This window comes from Balearica regulorum, chromosome 1 (genome assembly GCF_011004875.1).
Source record: "Balearica regulorum gibbericeps isolate bBalReg1 chromosome 1, bBalReg1.pri, whole genome shotgun sequence".
NCBI classification, from domain to species: Eukaryota; Metazoa; Chordata; class Aves; order Gruiformes; family Gruidae; genus Balearica; species Balearica regulorum.
Genome location: NC_046184.1, coordinates 76,016,904 through 76,042,720, shown reverse-complemented (window position 1 = coordinate 76,042,720; position 25,817 = coordinate 76,016,904). Strand labels below are relative to the sequence as shown.

The window sequence follows — 25,817 nt, the reverse complement described above, 5'->3', positions numbered from 1 at the left end:
TTTGAAAATCTACACAGTAGTCTGCCAACAAAAAGGATATGCTGTGAAAAATACATTATTTTCCTAATTCCGCCTGACAAACTCCGAAGAGCTAACCTGATTGAAGACAGGCATAGAGATGAAGTAAACTGGGTGTTAAATCAAAAGAAACAGCTTAGCTAAACCAGCCACCCTGAAGGGCTTAGGTTAAAAGTTGTTCACCTGAGCTAGGAGTCCTGTTACTCTGGTCTTCGTGGCTATTTTAACAGGTTAGCCTACCTGAGTAGAGCACATGTTCATCTACCTGTGCAAACTTCTCACTCGTGGGAACTTCTCATCAGTAGGGAAAAAGCCAGCACTCCTCAAGGAAATAGCATCCAGGAATCTCAAGTGCAGCTCCACACTGCTACTAAGGCCACAGTTAGTGCAGATGGATATTCAACTTGCAACTGAGTAATTGTTATCTCGTAGATCAACACTATTATCTGTCTGCAGATCTCAAGCGATTCATCTTCAAATCATTTAGAACCAGGCACAGCATGGGGGGAGAGGAGAATCAAGTGTTATTTCCCACTAACACTAGAAAATAATAGTGCTCTCCTAAAATCAGAAAATATCAAGTAACAATTAAAAAAGAGAAACACACCCAGTATGGATGCATGCCAAAACACACATGGCACCACAGGGATGTCTCCAGTACATCTGCAACAGCAGCCTGTTCCTTGGAGGTTTCTTGTCCAAGAACCATGACCCAGCCTGGCGCTCCTTTGCTTGCAAGATCTGACAAGATCCCAGGAAGCTGATGTGGCTGCAGGCCAACGACCTTGTGCTGTTCCGTGCTCCAAAGAGCCATATGTAAATGCTTACTGAGAATAACATGACTACACAGGTTTCCTCTCCTGTTCTAATGCCAGCAAGGCTCCAAACTTGTTCTAGATATACAGGAGATAATACAAGAGATAGCAACTCAGCCATATCTCAGTGCCCTATGGTGTGGATCACTGCATTCACTACAGCTGTCATAATACACTATAAATTATATGCAACACACACTTTTAATAATGCAAACCTCAGAACTGTCTACATATTTTGCGGTAGCAGAAATTAACAGATGTTGACAACTAATCAGATAGTAGAAGCATTAAAAGAGACAGCTGTAGTTCATTACTACTATTTGTTGTGTACGTACACAGTTTCTTGCCGTCATAATTGACTACACTAATAGTTTCGTCTCATGTAACGATGTCGTTGGGCTTCTTTTTCCTATCCTCCCAACAGGCAGTTATTTCAGTTCCTCAAAGCAGTGCTGCCCCTACCTTTAGTGACAGGGGATTATCAGTGGCTGACAACACCCCAACTGAACATGGAAGCATAAACTTAACACCACACCCAGGCACCAAGAAACCCCATTTGTCACCAGATATCTGATCCAGACGAGCGCTTGCAGGAGCTATCCAGAGGACACGATACCACGTTCGTGCTGGTCTGTGCACATCACTCCTCCTACTTCTCTGCCCAGAGCACTGCAGCATTGCTGGCAGAGGTCTTCTGAACAGGAGCACAGCTGCAAAGAAGGTCCTGAATGAAACGACGAGATAGGCTATAAAGGAGCAGGAACATGTAAGTGAGGGCAAGGCTAGCTACTCTAGGCACTCACAGGATACACAGGTGTTAACTTCTGAAAGCGTCCAAAATTGCAAGGGAAGCAATAAACAGTAGCAAATTGTTGTACTGAGAAGAGTCAGAAGCAGAAGGAAGAGAGGAAAGGCAAGGCAGCAATAATGGAAATCTGTGCCAAGGTCTTGGATGGAAAAGCACCAAACCCACAAAGAGGCTCCTGAGAGCACTTGGAAGCTGGCAATTGCAGACTGCCTTTGCTACGTTGCCAGACTATTTTGGGGCTGAAACACTGATAGACAACAAAGCTCTCCCCCAGACAGCCAGAGATGTGGCAGAGAACAGTATCCTCCACCTGGTGGATTTTCATCCTGTGCTAGGATCTGGGAACAGATACAAAGGGCACCAGAGCAGCCGTCTGCTCAGTTTTGGTTTTCCCAGCAATGCTACAGCACCTGATAGGATGTATGACCCTACTTTCTGTCCACACATGGCCAGGAGATGGCTGTTCGCTGCCCAGATGGGTGGCCCTGGCAGAACCACCACAGCTACTTTACCACTGCCGTCGCCTGGTGGACCTCCAGCAGCACGACACCCAGGGCACCTCCAGCCTCCACTGCTTGGCATCAAGCCCAGCAGGCAAGCCAGCCAAAACACCCCTGGTGCCAAGCCTTGTGAGCACAGCCAGGAGTGGTGGCCCAGTCCCACAGCAGAGTTGAACTTTCAAAATATTTTGAACAGCTCCTTATCAGCAAAGCGGCTTTACATCAGCTCAGCATTTCACAGTGTTCGTAATCTGGTCCCCTTAAAATGGATTGACAACCTAGCTGAACCACAGCCTGAAATAGAGACAGTCTCTCTGTTGGCACAGGATCTTTTCAGCGAGACCCACCCAGCCTGAGATCAGCAAGTTGTGTAAGCCCACATTTGACAACAAGCATGCGCCTAATGCCATTCAAGTCAATGGTACTGGAAACATGTTTAACACTGGCTGCCTGTTCGAAAGACCAAAACAAGACCTCAAAATACAGATTCTGCCAGTTTTGTGCAACCTGTGGGTGCTTTCAGTAACATCAGCACTCTGTTATAAGGTCCACAGTAAAACATCAGCTCTCCTCACCTTGACTGACATCAGTCCATCAGCTGCCAGACGTGACCTCTGCCACAAACCAAACCAAACCAAAGCATCCTGATCCTTGCGGCTACAATCTTCCTTCCTTCTTGGCTTAGAGGCACTACCAGAGCACAGCTACGGTGGCAGAGGTGGGGAGTGTTTGGGCCCAAGGGGATTGCTGAAGTTCCAAAACTCAAATCAAGTCTGCAAAGAGACGTCTTCCAATACTGATCTTGCTCCAGATCACTCTGATTCAGCGTGATGCCACCATCACACAGAAAAGCAACTTGTTTACCAAGATATTAGTAGGTAAAATTTACTTAAGGTTACATAGAACCACTGTGACCCATAAGCTTGACTCCATACAGAAAACAAACCAAAAATTACTTAGTGAATCAGGGCAAACAAAGGCTGCTCTGTTGTATGAGAGCACTCACAGAGCAGCTGCGCTTGCAGAAGGGAATGAGCCAGGGAAAGCCTCCACCAAAGCAACTGGGAGTGTGGGAGGAAGCTCACTCACCTGCCCAGCACACAGACAGCACCTAAGCTAAAAGTTAACAGCCTTTGCCACTCATGGTGAGGAGCAAAACACTGGCGACTCAGTCATCAACCTGCAGCGACAGCCCGCAATATGAGTTTTGTTAGTTTATCAGGTACTGATTATTATTTGCTATTGATGCTGATATGACTATGAGGATGATGGTTCACCTAGCTTGGAGGTGTCACCAAGGTTAAGTCATCCTACATCCTGCATCAAAACCACTTCCATAAAGAAAAAAAGACACATCATTATCATAAGAGACTCCCTTCTGAAGGCCCGATATGCAGACCGGTTCCACTTCTTAGGCAAGTCTGCTGCCTCCCCAGGGCCTGGGTTAAAAATGTGAAGAGAAAGCTTCCTGCCCTGGTACAGCCCTCAGATTATTATTCATTATTGATTTCTCAAATAGGCAGCCACGAAGTAGCAACAAGAAGTCCGAGGACAATCAAGAAAGACTTCAGGGCCTTGGGACAATTGGTTAAGGGATCAGGAGCACAGGTAGTATTCTCCTCTATCCCTCCAGTTGCACAGAATGATGAGAGAAGAAACAGGAGGAGCCAGCAGATCAACACCTGGCTCCAAGCCTGGTGTCACCGGCAGAATTTTGCATATTTTGATCATGGGTTGGTCTACATGACACCAGGCCTGCTGGCAACAGATGGGGTACACCTGTCTCAAAGGAGGAAAAGGATCCTTGCACAGGAGTTAGCAGGGATCATTGAAAGAGCTTTAAACTGTATTTGAAGGGTGAAAGGGATAAAACCAGGCTCACAAGAGATAATTCTGGGGGCAGCATGGCAGCGTTTGAGGGATGGTGTGCTAGCGAGGTTCTTCAGTCTGCTGTCTCAGTGGAGGTAGGGGATGGAGATCCATGCGGCAGCAGAGACACCAAGGGTTAGTGATGTGTTAGAAACCACTCAAGTGCCTAAGAATGGTCACGTAGCTATTAGGGCTTCTCCCTCCAAAAAGATGGCAGGATCAATAGCCCAACTGAAGTACCCCTACACCAATGCACACAACGTGGGTGGCAAACAGGAGGAGCTGGAAGCCATTGTGCGGCAGGAAAACTATGATACAGTTGCCATCATGGAAACACAGTGGGATGACTCGCACGACTGGAGTACTGCAATGGATGGCTACAAACTCTTCAGAAGGGATAAGCAAGGAAGGAGAGGCAGTTGGGTGGCCCTGTATGTTAGGGAGTGTTTTGACTGTTTAGAGCTTAATGATAGCGACGATAGTGTTGAGTGTTTATAGTAAGAACCAGGGGGAAAGCCAACAAGGCAGATATCATGGTGGGAGTCTGTTATAGACCACCCAACCAGGATGAAGAGGCAGATGAAATATTCTTTAAGCAGCTGGGAGAAGTCTCACAATCACTAGCCCTTGTTCTCGGGGGGGAATTCAACCTACCAGACGTCTGCTGGAAATACAATACAGCAGAGAGCAAACAGTCTAGGAGGTTCCTGCAGTGTGTGGAAGAGAATTTTCTTGCACAGCTGGTGACTAAGCCAACTAGGGAAGGCTGGACCTGTTGTTTGCAAACAGAGAAGGACTTGTGGGTGATGTGATAGCTAGAGGCCGTCTTGGGCATAGCGATCATGAAATTATATTCTCAGAGAAGGAAAGAGACGGTCAGCAGAACCGGTACCTTGGACTTCGGGAGGGCTGACTTTGGCCTGTTTAGAAGACTGGTTGGCAGAGTCCCTTGGAAGGCAGTCCTGAAGAGCAAAGGAGTCCAGGAAGGCTAGACACTCTTCAGGAAGGAAATCTTAAAGGTGCAGGAGCAGGCTGTCCCCATGCGCTGAAAAATACGCGGCAGGGAAGACCACCAGCCTGGCTGAACAGAGAGCTCTGGCTGGACCTCAAGAAAAAAAAGGAGAGTTTTTATGACTTTTGGAAGAAGGGGCAGGCAACTCAGGAGGACTACAAGGATGTTATGAGGTTATGCAGGGAGAAAATTAGTAGGGCCAAGCCCAACTAGAACTTAATCTGGCTACTGCCGTAAAAAACAATTTAAAAATGTTTCCCTAAATACATTAGCAACAAAAGGAGGGCTAAGGAGTATCTCCATCCTTTACTGGATGTGGGGGGAAACATAGTGACAAAGGGATGAGGAAAAGGCTGAGGTATTTAATACCTTCTTTGCCTCAGTCTTTAACAGTAAGACCAGTTGTTCTCTGGGTACCCAGCCCCCTGAGCTGGAAGACAGGGATGGGGAACAGAATGAAGCCCCCATAATCCAAGGGGAAATGGTTAGCAACCTGTGACACCACTTGGACACACACAAGTCTATGGGGTGGGATAGGATTCACCCCAGGGTACTGAGGGAGCTGGCAGAAGTGCTCACCGAGCCACTTTCCACCATTTATCAGCAGCCCTCACTAACCGGGGAGGTCCCAATTGACTGGAGGTTAGCCAATGTGACACCCATCTACAAGAAGGGCCAGAAGGAGGATCTGGGGAACAACAGGCCTGTCAGTCTGACCTCGGTGTCAGCGAAGGTTATGGAACAAATCATCTTGGGTGCCATCACACAGCACATACAGGACAACCAGGTGATCAGGCCCAGTCAGCGTGCACTTATGAAAGGCAGGTCCTGCTTGACTAACTTGATCATCTATGACAAGGTGACCTGCTTAGGGAAATGCTGTGGATGTTGTCTACCTAAACTTTAGTAAAGCCTTTGACATTGTTTCCCACAGAATGCTCCTGGAGAAACTGGCTGCTCATGGCTCGGACAGGTCTGCATCCTGGCCTGTATCAGAAATAGTGTGACCAGCAGGACTGGGGAAGTGATCATCCCCCTGTACTTGGCACCAGTAAGGCTGCACTTTGAGTACTGTGTTCAGTTTGGGGCCCCTCACTACAAGAAAGACATTGAGGTGCTGAAGCGTGTCCAAAGAAGGGCAACGAAGCTGGTGAAGGATCTAGAGAATAGGTCTTACGAGGAGTGGCTGATGGGAGACCTTATCGCTCTCTAAAACTACCTGAAAGGAGGTTGTAGCCAGGTAGGGGTTGGTCTCTTCTCCCAAGTAACAAGCAACAGAACAAGAGGAAATGGCCTCAAGTTGTGCCAGGGGAGGTTTAGACTGGGTATTAGCCCCGAAAAGGTTGTCAAGCATTGGACCAGGCTGCCCAGGGAAGTGGTTGAGTCACCACCCCTGGAGATATTTAAAAGACGTGTAGATGTGGTGCTTAGGGACGTGGTTTAGCGATGGACTTGGCAGTGCCAGGTTAATGGTTGGACTCAATAATCTTAAAGGTCTTTTCCAACCTAAACTATTCTATAGTTCTATGATTATTAGTTTCATTGTCATTATAACAGCTATTATTTACAGTTATTATGTACTTATAACAGCTAAGGGCATGAGAAAAAAAACCTCCTCCAGGCATAGGCCCGTTGGCTTGGTTAAGCAAGGAAGGTGTTTCAGACATCCGAGCTCTTGGATGATGCCTACCCACCACAAGGAAGGATGATTCTGCTCCCAAAATGTGCATCATGTCCTTGTCAGTGCCACTCACTGCAGGTCTCTGAGGAACAACTTCATCTCCCTCAAACCAGGGGTTTGGTGGTGGGGGATAATCCTAAGTCCCTACTGCCTTACGTACCTCAAACCAGTGTGCACTGATCTGCTCAGGGGGCAGGAAAAAGAAGCAGCAGTGTTTCTCAACCTACCCCCTGATTACACACCTGTGTTGGGTTTGCGTGGCAAGGTTTTGGTAGCGGGGGGGCTACAGGGGTGGCTTCTGTGAGAAGCTGCTAGAAGCTTCCCCCATGTCTGATAGAGCCAATGCCAGCCGGCTCCGAGACGGACCCGCCGCTGGCCAAGGCCAAGCCAATCAGCGCCTCTGTGATAACATATTTAAGAAAGAGAAAAAACAGTTAGAGAGCACTTTTGCAGCCGGAGAGAGGAGTGAGAAGATGTAAGAACATCTGCAGACACCAAGGTCAGTGCAGAAGGAGGGGCAGGAGGTGCTCCAGGCGCCGGAGCAGAGATCCCCCTGCAGCCCCTGGTGAAGACCATGGTGAAGCAGGCTGTTCCTCTGCAGCCCATGGAAGACGGATGAGGGGGTGTAGAGATTCCACCTGCAGCCTGTGGAGGACCCCACGTCAGAGCAGGTGGAGACACCTGAAGGAGGCTGTGACCCTGTGGGAAGCCCGCGCTGAAACAAGCTCCTGGCAGGACCTGTGGACCCATGGAGAGAGGAGCCCACCGCAGAGCAGGTTTGCTGGCAGGACTTGTGACCCCGTGGGGGACCCACACTGGAGCAGTTTGCTCCTGAAGGTCTGCACCCCATGGGAGAGACCCACGCTGGAGCAGTTCGTGAAGGGCTGTAGCCCATAGGAGAGACTCACGTTGGAGAAGTTTGTGAAGGACTGCCTCCCGTGAGAGGGACTCCATGTTGGAGTAGGGGAATGATGAGAGGAGTCCTCCCCCTGAGGATGAAGAAGCAGCAGAAACACCGTGTGATGAACTGACCATAACCCCCATTCCCTGTCCCCCTATGCTGCTGAGGGGGGTGTGGAGGTTGAAGCCAGCAGTGAAGTTGAGCCCAGGAAGATGGGAGGGGTGGGGGAAGATGTTTTAAGATTTGATTTTATTTCTCATTCCTCTACTCTGTTTTGCTTAGTAATAAATTAGATTAATTTCCTCTCAGTTCAGTTGGTTTTGCTCATGACAATAATTAGTGAGTGATCTCTCCCTGTCCTTATCTCAACCCATAAGCTTTTTGTCATACTTTTTCTCCTGTTTAGTGAACAAGGGGAGTGATAGAGCGGCTCTGGTGGGCACCTGGCCCCCAGCCAGCGTCAACCCACCACAATACCTCAGTACAGGAATACCAGAGGAGAATGAGGCCTTCAGAAAAGAACGAAGGTAACAGGAAATATGGCAATTGTTGTGCCATCCTAATGAAACAGACTGAATTCTCTGGCCTTACCATTAAACACTAGATGATTCAATTGAATTTGATCTCCCCTCATGAGGCAAGGCTATTTCCTCTCCTACTTTCTCACAGTAACTCAGATTTGCCTATGTCCTATTTTTGGTATCTAAATTAAGAATATTGCTCATAACCAGATTATATGGCATTTATTCTGAAGAGTAAGAGATACTGATACAGCTAAAAATTCAATATAAACACCCTGTGGATGTAAGCCATGACATTTATATACCGGCTTAATAAGCACTAAGAGGAATTTCTGATGTAGGGCACATGACCCTCCCTCATTTCCAAGGCAATTATTTTAATACCATGATTTCAAAGTGTGACGTGTCCTTGAAAATGTTTGCAGACAGACAGCTTTATCAAAAAAGCTTCCAAATCCTGAAAGGACAGTTTCAGGTGCATCACCAGTTTTGAGATAAGAGAACACCTGGGACCGAGTGTATGGGCTGGCCAGCAGATAAGCAGGCTGAGACAAGCATCAATTATGCGGTATGGATCTGAGCCTCCCTTAGACAAAGGGAAAGGCTTGGGGAGAGTCAGCACAGAGCTCCTTCTTTAGCCCATCACTAGTTATAAACAGCACCACTCATGCTGCCATCGCTGCCAGCAGAGCACAGCTCCATCCCCAGTCCTTGCATGTTTCTGGAGCCGTCTTGCTGCTCAGAGCAGCCCTTGCCTTTCATACCTTGTCGCTTACTCTTTGATGTTTTCCAGATACCTCAGCCTCAAAGCTACTGTCTTGTTAACTTCAGAGGGCCAGCTTATAGCTTTAATCACAAAAGAGAACACAGCCAGACTCCATGGTTATCACTTGTCAAACCTGGTCAGCATCAACTCAGCCTTTCAAAAACAGGAGAAACGGAGAAACAGCCGGTTTGTTGTAAGGAGAGCTGAAAAGATGACAACAGCTGGTTTTCCCATCAAGACCTTAAAAGTTCCCAGTGCTTTCTGACAGCAGTTTGATGGCCCAGGCAAAAAACAAACCTCTGTCCAAGCCCCTCTGGGCAAGAGCTGTTCACATACCTGGGCAATCGCTTCCAAGCCCAGGGATGTCGCAGCCAGTCCCAAGGGAAGGCACATGCCTGCTGGCATCCTGTGCACCCCACAGCACAACACAGCTTCTTCCTGAAGGAATAGCTGAGGTGGCTTCCCTTAAACATCAACTCATACCATTTAAATTTGCAATCAAAGATCATTACTTGTCATGGCAATTGTAGTTGTTACCCAAACCCACCCTGAATCGCAGAGTCACATTTCTATAGACTTGCTACGCCATGTAAAACTGTAAGAAAGGGGGTAACAAGAAGTCCAGCTATCATGCAAGGCTTGCACGTCAGGGTGTGGGGACACAGGCAGTTGGGCAGGCAGGGCAGGTTTGACATGGAAGATGCAAATTTAAGTTCTTAAAAGTTAAAAAATACTCTGCTCCTTGATGTTATTTCAGAATGGAATTTCTTAGTTATACAAATCAAACTGCAGAGGTTAGTAATCAAGTTCACCATGGAGAACCATGCTGGCTCAGGTGCCCATCACAGTACGTGCCTCCTGTTTCCCTCTGGCTGTGATCTTTTAAGTTACCTGCTAGCTGCCATCTCCCACTTCTTCTTTCCTTCTATTCAAGCTGATGTCCCATTTCCCACCACCCTTTTCCCTCCTGATGCCTTCCTACTCCCTTGAGTGCCCATGATGTTTGTGATTTGCAATCAACTCATAATACATGATGACTTCTCCCTTCTCTTTGCTGCTTGCGAACAGTTAGGAGGAAGAATGAAGAAAAAAAAATCCCAAACAACCCTGCCCTCAGTTCTCATGCTTGGCACAACTGCAGCCACAAACAGGTGATGGCAGGAAAAGTCTTCTTCAGTCCCACAACTACTACCATGGGGCCTTGGGGCGATGGTGCTCCAAGGAGCAGCTGCTGCACAGGGCCAGGTGCAGCATCCAACTCTCAAGGCTCTGCTGAGCAGAAGGACATGCAGTTCTTCTCACAGCTGAGAAGTTACCTGAATTTTAGTGAATTTGCATGGGGGGGTGGGGAAGAGAAGGAAGAAGTGTCTAGATGGTCAGGTAGCTCCCTCCCTCTCTTAATTTCAAACATCTAAGTAACACACAGAGATGCTAAAGTATCTCAAAAAAAATCCTTGGTAAGACTATCAGCATGATCTGAGCAACTCACCCTGAACATATTCTTGGAAGCACTCATCATTTTTGAATGCAGTACCTCAACATAATTACAAAAAACAAAATTTAAAAAAAAATCACAACAACCCAAGGCAAACATGCAGCTCCCCACGTGCTGAGCTGCTGACATTTCTTCTAAGCAGCCAAAATCAAAGTCTAGTGAGAGAAGTTATCAGATGACAATGGAGAGACACAAAGACACCACCACAAATGCTCACACGCTGCAAGTAAAGTGTGAAAGCTTGCATACCAGCTGCTTGCCTCTTACTACTGCAAAGTCCAGGTCCCAACCCAGCCCTGAGGATTCCCCAAGCCCAGGGAGGCAAAAACATCCAGATTCGTGAAAAGCCACATTCAGCTCCTCAAAAAGTCAGCTGACAAGCCATCAGCAATTCAGGTATCATGCGAAACACTGGATGAAACTGGAGCCCTGCGAGCATGCCGCGGCTCCAGATACCTCTGCTCAACGCTGGAAGGAAGCACCTGCAAATGAGGTATTGGCTACACAAGAGATTCAAAGGAAAAGAAAAAAAAATATTGGCTATAATACCTTGGTGCTGCTGTCTGTCATTGAAGATCTCATCTAAGGCATCAGGATAGCTGTCCCACTCATCAGAAACAGAAACTAAATACATTCTCGGAGTTAAGTCTCAAGCCCCTAAAAAGGCTCAGTAAAGTTTGGCAGCCCCAGATAGAGTGCATGACTGAGGACAGCTGCTTTCTCCACTGCCTTCACTAGCAAGGCATGCCCAGAATAAAGTTAAGTCAAGCAAGACTTTTGCCAGAAAGTTTATCTAACAAGGCATCTGAAGTTAGCCAGAAGGTGGCCAGAGAACATCCAAGAACTTGCGGAGAAGCAGCCACAGGATTTTCCAAAGACAGATGAAATTCTTCATGTGATTTCCATGCTCCTCTGCACCAAGCCACTTTTCACCAAGCAGATTATCTGTCCTCCCCAAGAGGACTAAACTGTTCTAACGCTGCCCCGTGCTGCAAAGTACGTTTGTAAAAAGCCAAAATTCCTGAAAAAAGAAGTTTTAACTAACTTTAAACAAGTAGTCAACAATATCGTTACCATGACTTCCTCTGTAACAAAGTTCGTAATTCCACAGTCAACTACTCACAGCACTCACCTTTTCTATATGGCATGCAACACATTTGGGGGTCTTGTCAGTTAATTAAGCAGTGGTAAATCCACACCAAGCCCCATAGCCTAGTGCAGTTGTACAAAATATTTTCTGCAACTGAAGTAATCTCAGACACCACTTTGAGCCAACAACTTCCACTAGAACCCACTAGGGGAAAAAAAAAAAAAAAGAAAAAATATCCTAGCGTGGCACGTGGTGGGTGAGACATGGAAGATTAGTTTCTATATACTTTGTGTGCTAACGCAGTCCCCATTTAGGATGCCTCACTTTTCTCATCTCAGTCTCAGCTGGAAAACAAGGACGGGAGGACGCCACTTACAAATACTACAGAAAAGGTTTCCACTGTGTCTGGTTCAAGGGGGAAGGGGAGGGAAGGAGCAGAAAGATCCCCCAAGCCAGCGGGGGTGAACAACACCCTCCCATCAAACAACCCTAAACCAATTCACATGCTGTTTCAGCTTTATAAACTCCAGACAATTCCTCACATACCTCCAACCACACACTGAGAAGTGACAACCACATCACTAAGTTAGACAGCGTATTTAAAAACAAACACCAAAAAACCACCACCAACAAATGCACTTAACTAAATAGTTAACAAGGTTAGGCAAGTTAATTAAAGACAAACAGTTCTCTCTTTCTTTTTGTTGTTGATGGGAATCAAAATATTTTTTTTCCTCCTCTTTAGTTTAAACAAGAGGTGTGGTGCTGTTCTAGTATAAGTCAGGGAGCTGGGACCTCAAGTTGATTTTGTTTCTCCTCTCATGGCCTAAGGTCACTTGAATTCTTATTCATTTTCCCCATCTGTAAAACAGGGCAAATAATTAGAAACTACAACACAATGTTATAGAAATTATTCCATTCATAGCCATATAGTTATTTGAAGATGCAAAGTGCCAAGCATTATTACTAAATGATGAAATGATATATTTTTCTCCCCCAAGCTATATAGGGGAAGAAAAAAGCCATGCAAACAGCCAACCGTATTCCCAATGAGATGCAATACTGAGAAAGTGGGACATCTTAAAACAGATTGGACAATCTTCTTCCAGCTCACAAAGATTATTCCCAATGCATAAACCTCACAGGGTTATAAATGCAAGAAAAGAAATGTATCATTTGTCCAGGTTTCTGCAGACAAAAATCAGCTTGCCTAAACAGGGAAAATGTACACTCGATATTGAAGAGAGCAAAAAGAATTTCTCAAAGAAGTAAGGGAAGAAATTAAATTAGATTTGAAAGCTTTGTGGGGGATGAATTTATGTTTTCTGAATATAAAGTGACTGTCAGGACTGGGAAAGTCAATTAAATAAAAACTGGATGGGAGGGAGGCAGGGAAACGCAGTGTGCAACAGAGAGGTCACATGCTAGATAAACAGGGCAGTACGCTAACTATTTACAGATAAATACAACTCTCTCTCTCTGCAGAGATTTATGTATATTTAGAGAGCCACCATCAGTACTGTGGGTGACCATAACGTTAAGTTACATTAACGTTACCCAAACTACATCACATAAAATGTGAAGGGCAAAAGCGTAATAACATACTGCTTTCTGCAACCAGCAATATTGCCTCTCAGAAGAAAGGAAGGAAAAATAACCAGAAAAATCCTCCCTCCTTCCATCCTCACTAACGCATGCCGAGGTGGCACTCTCCTTCCCATCCTCTCCAGTCCAAGGATCACTGCTCAGCTGATGGGCTTACATGGGACAGGAGATGTCACTCACCAAGAGAAACGTTAACTCAAAAATAAATAGATCTGCGGTTTTAACTTTTACTGAACCCAGCGAGTCAGGTCAAAACTGGCCTTTCATCAGTATGCCCATGTCATTTAATGCACTAATACTGCTCCAACAACATACTGGGTTATGGTAGGGGGGGACGTCTGGGCCAGGGGAAGGCACCACGTTTCCTATAAATGAGGAATTTTACTCTGCGCTGGACCCTTTGCTGTGCAGCAGTCTTGGGTAACACGTCAACAGGAACGCAATATCCCCATCCTACACACCCTGAAGCTGCGGCAGCATGAACTGTGCCGTGCCCCACGCCTGCCCTACTCCCGTGCCCTGGTTTCCCTGGGCCTCTGCCCCACGCCTGCCCCGGCATGCACACCACAACCCTGCTGCTCCAGCGGCCAGGCAGGAACGGGACTGGGGGTGGCCTGGGGAACCCCCGTGCCCCAACCGCAGGCAGTGTTACACCTCCCATAAACATGCAGAGCAGCCACAGGCTCCAGGGAAATGTTTTAAATTATTACTTTTTTGACCACATTTCAGTTTAGCACAACTATTAAAAGCCCAAGAAAAGCTGTGTGGGCTGGACCCTGCAGGACAGGGCAGCAAATGCTAATAAACACAGTAATGAGACGTACACATAAGTAGCCTTGTACTTCTTTCCCTCCCATATTCAACATGACATTGGAGAAAAAAACCCCCAACAAATACTAATTTTTGCCTGTTGCACACAGGCACTGTAACAGGATGGACTGGACATGTGCTATTTCAGTGCTCCATGTGCACACTCTGTCTCAGCTTTGGACACCCAGACAATCGACCACCACTGAGTGCACACTTTAACTCAAAGCAGTCCCAAGAACTGGCGGAGCAAGGTGAAGATGTACCTGAAAACTCGCATGGATTTTGCTACAAAAGAGCAGCAGTCGCAGGAAGCACGACTGAGTCTGGCTACACGGACATAACCAGGTTTCTGTGTCTTCATGGCAATACACTAAAGTGTCTCTCTCTGCTAACGCTTATTTTAAAAGCCTTATTTAGCTTTTCTGGATTATTTATATGCACTGCCTTACTGTGGGCCACAGTTGGACTGTCAGCACCATGTTTAACACAGTGCTTGCTAGGGAGGGAACAACGGGATGGGAATCCGTGCTTCTACGGCTAAACAAAGGCAGCAGGCAGAGGCACTGAAACTCCACTCGAAACACATCAGCGTATTCTGTGTGGTGAGATCAGAGCTCAGACATCTGGGCTTAACTTGGGGCAAGACAAGGAGAAAGCCCGTGTTCCTCCCCCTGGCTGGGAGGAGCAGACAGCAGCCTGAAACACAGCCCGCTGCTCCTGCCAGCGCTGAGGCAGGCATGGGAATTTCTTGCCATCTTGTTAGGAGAGGCTCTTATTTATTTGTTTAATGGTGAAAGCAAGCAGCAGCAGGAGAAATCAGCTCCAGCTTTCCACACCGATTACTGAGGGCAATGGGTCTGACTTCAGCAGCATGCCTCCAAATACTAGAAACATACCAGTACTGGAGCTATGGGAACCAAGAAAGGGGGACTGAGCACCTGCTACTGCAGCCTAGGATGGACACGGCCACACACCCCTTTCTCAGGAGCAACAGCACAAATGGCAGGGAAAACAAAGCAGATTTAGGTCCCAAAACTTCTGCTGCTGCTCAGGAGGAGAAACCAGCACAGCATCTGGAGAGCAAAGAGGCAGACACTTCCAGCGAAGGCAAGACATTTACACGATGATGCCAGCAGATTGAAAGTCTCCAAACACACATCCAGCAGAACATGGCTGCCAGCCAACATTGGACTTTTAACGATGTTTTTACAGCCACGACCGACTCAAATCCAGCTGGAGTGCAGGGCCAGCTGGAGTGTAATCCCAGCAACTCTGATAAGGAGCAATAAAACTGAAGAAATGTGACCAGGATGGGAGACAATAGGTGATAACCACTCCTGGAGCCGGCAGACCTCTGATTAAAAACTCAGGGAATAAAAGCATTTGGCACTGGAGTTTAGGGTTCCTGACAAACAAGGAGCAACATCCACTTCTTTCCAGGTCCAGTGCGAGACCTCGGGCAGCCTGTGAATCCCAAAGAGAGCTCACACACAGTGATTTAGTGTGGGAAGGGTCGGACATCCAAGAAGAGGTGCTCCAAAGGCTATGGAGAGGGAAATGGAGTAAAAGAAGGGAAGTAACATTTCAAATGAGACACCAGCCCTTGCAAACTGTGGGCATGCAGCAAGGCTAGGGATGCAGGACAGCACTAGGGAGCAGCAACGACCAAAGCCAGGAGAGCCCCAAGCCCTTGGTGGCAGCACACCAGTGGTCCCAGGCAGCAGAGGAGGTGCTTGCTGCCCTTTCCAAAGTCCAACGACCGTTAGCAAACCTGTGGGTGCAAGGCCAGCAACCCCGTGGGTCGCAAGGCTGTTAAACACTGCGAGGAACAGCAGCCACTGCTGACCCTACCAGCTGGCCCAGGGACAGCGCAGGGAACATCAGGGTGTGCGGGGGAACAGGAGGGAGATCCAGCCCATCTGCCACAGAAAGCACAGACAAAAAGGCAACAAGTCCCAGCTGGAGTGAGGAGGCAGCCCTATGAAGCACAAAGACAGCAGTCGAGAAGCCCACAGTACAGCTGTGGAACAGAAGCTGACAGCTGACATAGGTAGACTTTCAGGGGCCCTGGACAGGTGAACAAGTGACCAAATGTCCCTTATGTAGATGCATCACAGGAAGGGAGGCATGTTTGCTTCTCCAGAGGGCTCACAAACGCCACCTCAGAGAGGACAGTACAACTACTGCACTCCTCATCCAGTGATAAGGCAAGGATGAGCGGTTCAGAGACGAGAGCAGCTGAAGGGCAGCAAGCCAAGACAAAGGATGCAGAACGATGGTAGATGCTGGTCTCGGCCAGTGTGTGTACAGAGTATGAAAGAGTGCAGCGGCATGAGTCAGAAGGAAAGACCCAGCAAGCAGCTGGGACCTCAGCGGTGGTGTTACGGGGTGAGCACATCCCAGCCGCAGGGTGCGTGGCCAAAGTGCAGACGCAGCAATTCGACCCAGCTCTCCAGCTGGAATTTCGGATGCTAAATCATGCTAAATCATACTGTAATATCCAAAACAAAGTAGATGAGGCATAACTGTTCCAAAAACAAGACTGCCAGCTCTGACATGCACTAGGCTACTTGGATCAAATCAGTCTAGACTGAATGCAAAATGCTGCTTCTTGAAGTCAACTAAACTGAGCCATTTCCAAGGGGTAATGGAACAGATAGGTTATTTTGCCGAATATGTTTTCATATAAACTTGCCCCAGTAATCTGAAAGCTCTTGGCAGTTTCCCTGCACATTGCCATAGACCTGCCAAGTCAGATTAACTGCACAAGCAGAGCGCAGCTGCATCACACAGGCATGGCAAGCCCAGTGAGCCTCATACCGGAGCGTTGGCACTGCTTGAGCCCATCATATGCCACAGAACAACTCCAGTGGTCATTTCAGTTTTATTTCTTGGATAATCAAAATACACCTCATTACTCTGCTACAGTCCATATGCTGACTCCAAAGTCACTGTCTTTGAAATGTGGAAAGCCTCCCTGAATCTAAACAATGGTTCAGATTGTGTTAAGTAATGGCTGTTCTTTAAAAGATATCAAATAAATGGATGTCTATACAAGCAGAAGCAGCATGACATTCTTCTACAACTCCTGCTGGAAGCCATACATGGCATAATTTTCATGACATTTGAAATAAAAGCCTAAAGGAGCTGTTGTGTAAGGTATCAAGCAAAAGAAAAAAAGCAGATCTGTAGATATTAGACATCAGCGACACGGTGGGTTAGACTACTCACCCAAAGGAGCAGACTTAATGCTGATCACCACTATCACTCTTGAGCACGTACCACTCATCCATGTAAACTTCTGACACTGAAAAGAGAAATAAAGAACTTAATCACTGCGAAGTCTGAGGCGACTTAACAGTGACATCTTATAAAAGTTTATCATCAAGTGACACAGGATACAGGAAGCACAGTGGATGACATACATAACAGCATTTTAAAAAAGCCATTACCAAGAGATTAAAGGATGACAACTGATGTACAAAGTGGAAATGAGCTTGTTTATTCCACATGATTCCCAGCAACATTATTTCTCAGTATTTCTACATAACACAGTTGGCCCATGCCTGCCCTCCACCTCCCCAGCTGATCATGCATGTATAACACAAAACAAAGGTGGTGAATGATGCCAGGCAAGGCTTCCTTCTCACTATTGCAACCTCCAAAAAAATCCCAACCAAGCACCCCATAGCACTGAACGTCTAGAGATCAGTGAAGTGAAGCCAGTGGAAGTCAGAGCAGCCCATACCACTTAACCAACCCTACAGCTCGTTCCCAACAGCTATTCCTGAGTCTCTTTACTATGACTACTTTGGGAAATCAAAGACGTTCTCTGTTACTGTGGTTTGACAGAAAGTTTTAGTCACGGATACTCCCATCTACAGATTGTGGTCAAAATAAGAGCTATTTGGTGTGGGAAGCTCGACAAAATTGTTCTGTGAGAAGGTTCTGCATAAACTTTGAATTTAAAATGCAAAAGAGAAGTTTAGGGAATCAAACTTCAGATCAGTAACAAAAAAACTTGCAAATCCAGGCAATTACATGAGCTCCCTTTAGAAAAGGCTTAAGAATCGGTAACTGATAGATGAGTGCTCAGTGAAATATAGCTGGTAGAAGGACTGAAACAACCAAGAACACTCCAGTTTACCCCTACCTGGGACACCGTGCTGGCATGCTGAGATGCTGGTCTCCAAACAAAAATCACGCCAAGAGCAAGAACAGATCTTGCCAAATTGACAGAAGTTTAGGACAAGCAAGCAACATGATTAGAAAGCAAAGAATCAGCTCAAAAAAAAATGTAGGTGTAAAGAGACAGAGATTAACTAGTTATTGACTTAGGGCAACAAAGACCAACTGCAAATCCAGAAGATGTAAACTAGAACAGAGAGAAGGCAGCCTGTGCATGACTGGGAGGAGATGAGCATACCCTACCCCCCCACCCTCTGCCAAAAAAAAAAAAAAAAAAAAAAAGCAAAACATTTTCAGGTCTAGATACTAAAAAGCTATAATGGACGGTCTCAGGGCACACAAATGATTGGGTGCTCATTGCCTGTCAGAGCAGCTTTTTAGACTATATTGAACAAAAACACCAGGGAAAAAAATTACACAGAACACAAAGCGACTGGGACATATGAGTCTGTGCAAGCAGACTCCGTCACAGGACTGGGGCTTCAGGCTATTGCAACAGAATAATTATGTACTGAGCCCTGTGCAACACAGGAAAAAAAACATCTGTCAGATGGAAAAAGAGACAAAATGTGGTAGGCGGGGAAAAAAAATATTTGAGGTTTCTATAAAGGGTACTGCAGAATGTCATGTATGAAACTACAAAGCTAGGAGAAAAAAGTTAGTTAACAGCGTTATTTTAAGCCTGCTTAAAGTAATACCAAGGGCTGAAATGGAAAACCTATAATTAGACAGAGCTTCTCCCCTTCGTTACAAATATTTGACTCCAGCTGAGCCAGGCGAGGCTCACAAATTGACAGGATCTTTGGGATTCCCACTGCCCGGGCTGCTAGGACCCACAGGCAGCAGTCAGGCAGAGGGGAAGGAGAAGCGGACCGCATCAGCTGTGGGATTTTGACGCTGTGCCCTGATGCGTGGGGCTGGCCGGCCACCCAGCTGCCTGTTGTTGCAGCTGGTATGTCCCTCTTGACACCCGTTTCAGAGGCAGCCAACGGTCCTGCCCCAATTTCCTCATCGTTTTCTCCACTGCAGAAAGCGTTTCCAGTGCAGGAAAGTTCTGGCAGCTTTTCAGAATGAAGCTCCCTCCTGGTCCTGCCAGGTCTGTCTCCCTCCATCGACTCCGTCTTTAAGGACGGGAGAGTCACGCTCCCCATAAGTGCTGATCTCCGATTGATATGCTCCTCCCGGAGTGGGGCGCCGGCAGCGCCACAGCTATTCCCGAGCCTCTCTACCATGACTATTTTGGTAAATCAAAGATGTTCTTTGTTACTGTGGTTTGACAGAAAGTTTAGTCATTTCCTTCTCAGTCAGAGTTACACATCCACAGCCCACACCTCGAGCAAGCTGTACGGCTGCTGGCTATCTAATGAGGAAGGGAGCACTTCCATGCATTTCTCAAAAGTGAACTAACTGCCTTAGACTCTACCTTGTGAGCGGTCACCACAAGGATTCAGTTGTTTCAAAGGTTGCTAGGGAAGTGGTCTACATTTCCTGCCCCCTTGCCTCTTGCCTCCTTCCTCCCTCAAACCTAATTTAATTTTTACTAATGAACTTCCCCAGAAATCTCAGACTCCCTCTAATCCTACAGCTAAGGAAAACTCTCAACTGTTTTCAAAAGTCATTCCAAAGGGCTGGCTGTGACGTTCACCCCAGTGTTTCTCCTGGCTGAAGGGGGCACAGGACACAGAGATCCAAGAGGCTTTACCCTGTGACCTGCATTAGGATGCCAGGAAGGCTGGCAGCCCCCGGGGGAAGTCTGGAGCTCGGGGATGCTGGGTGAAAACAGACTTTTCAGACTTCTGGGAAAGGGTGGAGTTTTTCTGGTTTAGCTGGAAGGGTAAATTATCATCCAAGAACGGCAACAGAGAGAATAGCTGCTCTTACATCACGCATGATAAATGTAGCACGAAGCCCCGATCAGAGGGCATGCAGGCATCCAGGCGTCTGGGGGACGGGAGTTCTCCAGCCTCGATAGCAAGAGCTAAGCTCTCCACCGAGTTCAACTTAAGTTCAATTTCAGAATCAAAAAATCAATCTTCCAGAAAACCACACTCATAATCAAGAGCCAATTTTTAGGAATGATCATTTAAGAATAATGGGACTAGGCAAACCAGGCAAGATAAAAATTAATTGGGTTTTTGCTTTCAGAGAACGTTGCAAAATATAGATGCCCTGGAGGAACCTTTCTAGTATCCCTGGGGGAGCGCACTACAAGACAAAGACAAAAGAAAAGAGAGGTGCAAAACATTAAATTTTTTGTCCTTTCCAAACTATAATCTCTTAACCAGGAAGAAAACACAAATCCTAATCCTACAGTCTTGCATGTTCAGCAATAACATTTTACCTTGCCAATCAGAAGTTTTGTACAATAGCCACCCATTTCTTTTTCAAATTCAAGAAGCACGATTCCATGCAATTGCACGCTGTATGAATTTAAACAGGATACAGCCTTATGCCTAAAGATCTGAAAAATTCACATGTTGCACCGGGTTTAGGGGCATGGCTTAACAAGTAAGCTGCAGCACTATTTCTTTGCTTTGTGCCTCCTAGAAGCTTAGTTTCAGGAACATTTTTGGAAGAATGCAAGAGTACTGCAAGCAAATAATCTGGTTTATATCTGGTTTTTACTAGATAAAAATAAAGATCTGCTTTGCCTAAACGTTTCTGATCAAGAAAAGAAGAGCTTTGAGTTACAAGATCTGAGTGAGTCTCTCCTCTCTACTAACAGCTAAAAAATGACTCTATAACGCGGGACCCAAGTAGTCACAGCCCAGTTCAAATTATTCCTCCTTCCCACACACTTGCTTCACTTCTGCGTGTTTGTGTTTCAATTAAAAAGCTACTACGACATTCTTCCCACATTTTTAAAAGAAAATGGGGCAATACATTCCACAGGCAACAGGACTCAAGGAAGTTTGTGTTTACATACCTCCCACCACCCCCTCCGGCCCCAAGGCACTCCACAAGCTACACACAAGTTTCCTGCACACACACACGCATGCACCTGAATTGAATGTGAGGGCCAGCCCTGCTCCATTACCAGGTTTTGTAATTGGATCATTTACACCTTGAGGACATGGTCAGACTGGTGGACAAGTCATCCAGGCAATGGACTTGGGACTCTCAGCACCAGGAAGTCACAGGGGAAGAAGGGACCTGGGCAGAAGGGCTGCAGCTGCTGAGAACAGCAGCAGCCGGACAGCAAAACTCAGCCTGCTGCAGTGGACAGCACAAAAGAAGGTAGCCACAGTTTCCCAGACATGGAGTGTTTCTTGACATCCATGGTGAAGGTTCAGACAAGCCGCTCTGCCCTGCGATGGAAGTGGATGCTGCCTGTAACACTGAGAGCTCGAAGCAGTTATGGTTGCCTCCCCAGGAAACATCTAACAACAGCCGGCGCTTCCCTGGCAGTCAGCAGCTCCACACACATCCTGACCTCTCACCCTTTCAGAGCAGGGCTGCAAAAGCCTCTGCTTTCTCATGGTAGTATCACTTGGATCTCTTCTGACAGCCACCCCGTTCCACAGCTTGGCTGTCAGGAGAAGAGGTGGCAAGAAACTTCCTCTGCCAAGAAGCCTCCTCTGCCTACCCCTTGTCTGCTGCACACATTTCTTGGGGCAACAAAACATGAGCGAGTGCTCAGCTTCTTCCAGTCACCCCTCACCTGTGGTCAAGACGCCTCTTCCCAAAAGCCCAGCCACACTTGCAGGAGCTCGGCCAAGCCATGGCTTCCCACAAGCGTACGTGGAGGCTCCCGCACAGACACAGCTCCTTCTTGTGGAGGCACGCACAGGCATCTCTGCAATCTCATTATTCAGCTCCCCCCAGATCTATGTGTAATAGAAGCCACTTTTGAAGAACTTGGCCATACACTTTCACCCTTTCCAATGGTAATACCTAGCTTATACTGGGCAGTACAAAGCAGCATCTTTTTTTCTTTTTTTAGCTTACTTTGAGACGATTCTTGTTTGAGAAGCATATTTGATGCTTGTGTACTCTTACCTTTAGTCTGTGTTAATAGACCATTTTTCTTTTTAATTTTTTTTTCTCTTTAAAGAACTAATCAATAGCTCTTAGATATAACTTGACTCAAAAATTAATGAGGGAAAATTAATAATGTGTATTTCCAAGGAAGTCATCACTGCAGGCTGATCGAGTCCAGTTATCTTGCCTTGGAAATGTGGGTGAATGATTTGAAGCCAAGAAGCAAAGCAATGAAGAAACACTAACAGTTTGAATGATTGAAGAGGTAATGGTTTTCCAGGGAAAAAGTCATTGATGCATGTCTTTTATTTTGGTATGCTAGCAGTATAATTTTTGAAAAAGGCCTTTGGGCAAAGGCTGGTTTGAACCTGAATGGAAGTAATCAGGGCTGCAGCTTGAATTATTTCCCCACATTTGTATACATCATCTATCCACACCAAATATCACCAACCAACACACAATCTCTCTCACATTTAAATCACCCGTCCCTGGACACATTTTTCAGCTGCTACAGGTCACGTAACAGGTTATCTTATTTACAATGAGACAGGCTGGCTGCACTTAGGCAAACACGTAAAACACAGATGCTTTAGCCCTTATCTTTATTTTTGGTTTCTAGAAGGGTGCACACCTTTTGACACAAAAAAACCCCAAAAAACCCACAGAGCATCTACATTAACAAACCAGTCTGGTTTTGGACATTACTGCACCCACAGTTGAAACCTGAAACAGTACTTGTCCAGCCTGCATGTGCCAGCCTCGAGCTTAAAACCCAAATTTCAATCCAAACCCAAGGGGTCTGGCAGGCACAGAAACCCAAAATGAAAACTAAAGGGACCTGAACAAAACCAATCACATCATTAACTCCAGTGATCCAAGCAGTCGGTATCTCATATAACATCATTTCCTACCACGAAACAGTACATTTGAACAATGTACAAGCACAAACCTCACGGAATCAACACAGCAGCATTGGAGGATACAGACAACATCGCCAACTGCCACAAAGAAACACTTTCTGGAAGTGTGTGTTTAGCGGAGATTATAAACAGTCTCCTGAGTCACAGAAGGGTAACACCAGACAGACCATTTAATGAAGTACTTGTAAGATCAGTAGCAAGAACAAACTGCAGAAGGTTTAAAATAAAAGCTTTCAAATCACTAACTTATCAGATTTTAAGTGAAACTAGACATGATTTATGCAAGGAAAAAACTTATGATTAATCTATGACTAATTTTATATTAATCACTGACTGCAGCCATCTTTGAATTGGAGCGCTACTCCATGCAGTTTCTGTCAGCTAGTGCTCTGTTTTAATTGTACAAGCCAAAACAACAGGTTATGTGCAGTTTGTCATCTGTGAAAGCGTAGTTGATGGAAGACGTAGAAGTGACTGGAAGACATGGAAGATTATTTTATGAGCTTAATTGAAGATCTCACGCCCCCAGCACCCACGTTATGGAAGCAGTGTGGTAAGAAGTCTGTACCATCAGATACAAAATAATTCAGTTCAATTCGGTACCACCAAATACTGGTCTTGGTAGTATTCTGCCTCTTTCATAGTTATGTCAAGTTTGCTGACGCTAAAGTGACTAAGGCATCAATCCTGTTAATCACACAGCAACCCTAAGCACACAGAGCGGACAGCCATCTTCAGGCATCACTTCTATCCTTGTGTAAATACCAATAACCAGTTGCCATCTCAAGCAGCCCTGGCTCTGGAAGCCAAGAGGCTGCAAGAGTTTCGTTAGAGAAGACAGCTTTTTTAGGGCGAGATGATCACAATGGGTGTAACGCTGCTATCACTAAACTAACACGAACAGATTACCAAAGTGTTTTCTCTCTCACAGGCACCAGGTTGGTCTTATTCTCCTACACGTGCAAAAGAGCCAAGAAAAGCATCCATGTGCCTCTTGGTTGGAGGTTTATGGGACGCCTTCAACCCTGGCATGCGGCGTCAAACGCAAAAGACTTTGCTCTGTCAGTGTTGTTCATCATCTTAATCTGACTGGTGTTGCCGTACAGTGGCTTCTGTCTTCCTTCCCAACTCTGCTAGAAATAAGCACAAGACATTCCTTAACAGAAAGGGATTGGGCTCACACATAAGGTTTGCCATAAAGTTTACCAGGAAGATGCCTGCCCTTCAATTACACTGAATTGTTATGGGTATCCTTCACTTTGAAGTTCAGTCACAGCAATACTTTGCCATTCCTAGAAGGAACTTAAATAGCTCCAACACCACAAACTTGTAAAATCCTGTTAGTGAGGCACATACATCCAAACTCTGTGTTTCCAGAGCTGAGAAGTGAGATGGAAGCTATGTAAACAACAAAACCCAAAAGCACTTACCAGGAAAAGTAACAAAATACATCCTTTTGTTGTTGTTGTTAACAAGACACAATGAAAAGATTTGAGTTAAAACACCTAGAAATTAGGATCAACGTAACAAGATGCTTTGTCAGCTTCACAAGTAAAAGTTTTATACATTTATTTTGCTATTTCTCCATGCAGACACTTCAGTTGTTTCAGCCCTTTTAAGTTGGTTACGTGCTAATATACATGCACAGAACATGATTCAGCTATCGTGTTTTCATATGCACTGCAAATAGTAGAAATGGTTCTTTCAGGATTAATCACATTGTTCCACACAGTTTTAAAGCACATGATTGCAGAATAAAATCCTCACCACATATTTTTGGCCTGGATTCTAAAGGAAATTAAGTATATGTGGTAGTGGTGTTTGTCAGTCCTCACCCTATTAAATTTTCAACTTGCTAGTCAATTTTGACCACATTTGGCAGAAGGCAAAGAGATCCGAATAGGTGTCATATTCTTACATCTTTGGGAGAAATTATTATGTAGGTAAAGGAGACACATTCAAATTAGCCTCCCACGGAGTCAAACTCTGCTGCAAGAACTCAACAATTCCCTGTTCTGTTTGGACCAGCAGCCACTCCGTCAGCATCTGCACGTGGGCATGCAGCGCACGTGTTGACTCCTGTGTGGCCAACATGAGAGATGCTGGAGAGAAATGATGGACCAAGCCAAAAGGGAGGGAACAGTAATTTGGAGATAATGGACAGCAAAAATTAAGAGGTCCAAAGAGAAGAATCACAGGTCATGGTAGACAGAAGGCCAACACACACAGGGGAAACAAAATTGTGAAGTACTAGGTCTTGTCAGCTCTGCTACCTGAGGGATAGTTGGTGGCAGCTCTTTGCCATGCCCATACCTACAAGCATGGTAACAGCCTTTCCCTGCCCTCCTTCCACCTCCTGGAAAGCTCAAAACACACCATTCTCTCACACATCCTAGGCTAGTTGTTTACAAGCCATGTTTCATCTTCAGATATCCACAAATAATGCTGGATGCTACTGGGGACACAAACGGATTATGCCTTCAAGCTGGCAGACGGGACAGGAGCAGCGCAGCAGCAACTGAGCTCACGCTTGGGAAAGAGCCGGGGCAGACTAGATCCACCACAATCCACCTGCATCACAGCTGCAACAGAAAGGAAGATCCCTCCTCCAGAAGCGGCACCTACAAATTGCAGCCACCTTCCTCTTCATCCCAGGAAAGGAGAAATGCACGCCACATCCCACGAAGCTCTTGCTAGGGAATGGAAGCATCCCAGAGGCACTACTGAAAGATGACCGAACAATACTGTCTTTAAGGAATACAAAGGGAACAAAAGCTTACAAGCTGAATCGAGATCACTTGCAACCTATGCGAGCTGGTTTTGCCCGAGGAGCTCTC

The 25,817-nt window shown here is 46.1% G+C and overlaps 1 protein-coding gene across 16 annotated transcripts in view; it reads right to left on the bottom strand.

The window, feature by feature from the left end:
• Positions 1-25,817, bottom strand: part of PPFIBP1 (PPFIB scaffold protein 1) — a 120,147-nt gene that overhangs the window by 70,098 nt on the left and 24,232 nt on the right. For all 16 annotated transcript variants that reach the window (XM_075759338.1, XM_075759354.1, XM_075759405.1 and 13 more), the window contains exon 2: positions 17,123-17,198. The gene's annotated coding sequence lies outside the window, so the exon portion shown is untranslated. The remainder of the gene's footprint in view (positions 1-17,122; positions 17,199-25,817) is intronic.